Genomic DNA, 3,596 nt, shown 5'->3' with positions numbered 1-3,596 from the left:
CAGTGGGAGGGGGGCAAATTCAAGGCAAACCTCCAATAATTAGATAATATATTGGGACACTTTGAAATTTATAAACTTTTCCATATAAATAATCTAATTATTGGATGGTCATCTTTTAAATCAGTGTTGTTTTATATTTGAGTAAATATGGTATATATTTTTAAACATTTATGGTTTTCTTTATATACACTGAAAATTTGGTAAATTTGTAAAATAAGATGATCCCATATAAGAAAGGAAATGTAAGAACATGTTTTTTGGGACAGAGTGCTGTAGAACATCAGTTACCTACGTAGTTCAAAGCAATGCACTTTATGGTTCATTTCTTTCACATTTGGAGTGCTAAGGAGAAGGTAGCAGGTGCATTAAACTAGGAATTTCCTGTAGAGTTTTGTGCATATTTAACCATCCTTAAAGTGTTATGAAATTTGCACTTTTTAATTAGGGTGAAGGAGCAAGTTGTGATCTGTCAATTCTAGTTATACCAGTTACTTATCATTAGTTAAAAAGTATTTTGGGGATTTTTTTTTTGTATGGAAATTCTCCCAGGGAAAAGAAAACATTCTGTTCATAAATGCTGCTATCTTGGACAACAAACAAGACCCCTTTGAAAACACCTGTGCTTAATTGCCTGCGTTAGTTCATTGAGAAACTCCATAAATTGTTTAGTAGCTTACAGAACACAACAGTCATTTGTTATGCTGCAGCATTCGGTTGTAAGGTGGATTATAATTGGTATTGCAACACTACCTATCACCCGAAGTCATTTAACAGGACCCCACTGTGCTTAGTACTATCTAAACAAAGAGCAAGTTAGTCTTTGGGGCAAGAACTGCTTTCTAAATTACCATGTGGAACAGTGAATGTCCTTGCGAGAACTAGTTTTGTACTGCTCAAAATGCTGCAACCATTTGTCTAGCATCTATTTATATATACATGTTTTTCTACTCAGTATCACTAGTAAGAAGTATGGCAGTGATTCTCAACCTTCTTAGACTCATGGCCCCCTCTTTAACTGTTCTGAATTTAATCGCACCCTGTTTCAAAAACAAATTTAGCTAGTACAGTGCCCCTGTGCAAACATACATGGTTCCCTTCCCTTATATGTGAGCCTACATGCATGGAGCCCTTTTGCACCATGGCCACACAGAGGTCTCCTCCACACACATAGGAGAAGAACCCTCGCCCATGCAGAACACACACATTTCTTGTTCTGCAAAGTTGCCCGCTATCCTCACACCCCCAGCTGGGCCTGCCTGGTGCATTGTTGGCAACATCTTCCTTTGAGGCTGCTGTATTGATCTAGTGGTTGATACTGCTTCAGTGGGCAGGAAGGACAGAAAGGAGGGAGTCAAGGTAGACCCACCCAGCCTTGGTCATTCACTGTTCACCATTCTGAGACACGCTTCAGCTCCTTCCTGTATTATGTTTATCGTATAAAAGCCACATGGAATGAGGAGGACTGGGTCACTAGCTGTTGCCAATCAACTGCAGTTGCCTGGAGACAGTGGATCTAATGCAGATAAACCTAACACAAGAAGGTGCACCTGCTCCAGGGCAATTTCATAGGTTTGCAGCCATAGCAGCACTGGTGCGTGGGCATTCTTGAAAGGCTCTCACAGAACCCCAGGGTGCCACAGCACCCTGGTTGAGAACCAATGAACTATGGGTTTGATTTTTAGTTACTCCATCTAGGCAAACTTTACATGATTATGATTACCTCTGTAATCTGCTTTAGTTTGCATGTGTTTTCCATGATTCTCTGGAGCTAAGAATAGCTATAGACCTCCTCACCGTAGACTCCACAAGCATAACCTATACACTGGTAACTGGATATAAGGGCTGGCTGACTCCTTAAGCCAGCTCAGTATCTTCTAGGATACCTCTTTTTGCAGGGAATATTCTCTTTACAGGGCCTATTCTGACCATAGGCAGAGAAAGAAAATATGGGGGGGGGGAGCTGAGCACCTGCATGTGCATGCACCCCCCAAAGAGGTAGGTTTGTCATGGGGAAGGGGCGGGGGGGCAGATCGAGGCCCCCCATGGTGAAGGAGGGAGTGAAGCAGAGACAGGGGCTGGGGTGAATGGGGCCCTAGGGCCAGGGCAGGTCATGGGGTGTTCAGAGCTTGGGTGGCTCATCCAGGGGCATGGGGAGGCTCCTATGACTGTGCGCATCCCCAGGGCTGGCACAGGGAGCATGTGCTCCCCCAATCTGTGTGGGGGGACATAGGCAGCTACTGCTGCGGGTCACACGCTGCACTCCACTGCCCATGCCCCAGGAGTAATGCAATCCTATGTGCCTTGTGCATGCTGGCTGTGCCAACTGCCTAGCAGTGGGAGTCACATGGCATCATGTGGCTGCCAGGGCACTGGAAGTGGGGCATGGAGCTCAGTCCACAGCAGCAGCTGCCTCCACGTCACACAAATCTGGGGGCACAAATGCCCCCTGTGCCTGCCCCTGGGATGTGCACAGCAGTGGGAGCCCCCTACACCTGTGGACGAGCCACCAGGACTTCAAGCATCCCATGACCCACCCCTGAGCCCTATTTACACCTCCCTCCACCGTGGGGGGCCTGATCTGCTCTCCCATCCACCTTCCCTCCCCCTTGCCCCTTCCTATCTACACATTTACCTGCTGGGTGCAGCTCCACACACAGCCAGACCAGGCTGAGTTCCCAGCTGCCTGCAGGCTCTGCCTGCTCAGCTCTGTCTGTGCAAGTCCATTCCCCGGCCCTGCTGCAGCTGCCTGGACCCTGCACCTGCACAGCCTGTGTTTGTGGAGGCTAAGCCCCATTAGCCCTGGCCTTCTGCCACCTACAATTCTGGTCTACCTTAAGGACTGAATATGCTACCAGTTATCCTCAGTGGGCTCATCTACAAGTGCCATTAGTGCACAGCAATGAACTGCGGAGCTCCCAGTTTACACATGAGCCCAGACCTCAGCACATTCAGCGGTGTCTAGTAGGAGGCCGGGGCTGGGGGCGGGGGATCAGCCTGCCAGGCCAGGGCTGCTCCAACTGGGTTCAATGTGCTGTGGAGGAGCTAGCTGCAGCACAAATATGTTTCAATGCAGGGCTAGCCAGTAGGCTGTATTTACAAGTAATACCTGGCTGCAGAGTTTATTAGTTTGTGTGTGCCCTAATATGGGTGCATGTGTAGATGCTGAGTTGTTTATTGAGATGCTAATTATTCAACTGTGCAGTAAATGCTTCATGTAGATACACTCAGTGTTGAGAAGAATGAGGTCCCATGTTTCTAAATGCTGCAGTGTTGATATTAAAAATACAAACAGGAGTCAAGCTGACTGAGAAATATTCATGAGAAAATCTTTGAGCTTAGTTCTTTACTGATGACTCAGCAGTCAATACAATCCATTGTTTTTAGCAGATCAGACAGTATTAGTATCAGCACTTACCTTTATTTTTAACTGGATCAGTAAATAGGGAGATCAGAGTAATCTCCTCATAATATCCAGGCCTAAAGCAAGACATAAATTAAGCCCTAAGGAGGGCAAAGGCCCCAGTTACTAACATATTAACACATTTATTTTGCCAATACTTTCTCAATAATTTTTTTTTTTGGGGGGGGGGGGGGGG

Source organism: Gavialis gangeticus, unplaced genomic scaffold, assembly GCF_001723915.1.
Source record: "Gavialis gangeticus isolate Ggan-Ray unplaced genomic scaffold, GavGan_comp1, whole genome shotgun sequence".
In the NCBI taxonomy this organism is placed as follows: Eukaryota; Metazoa; Chordata; order Crocodylia; family Gavialidae; genus Gavialis; species Gavialis gangeticus.
This window is presented reverse-complemented; position numbering follows the sequence as displayed.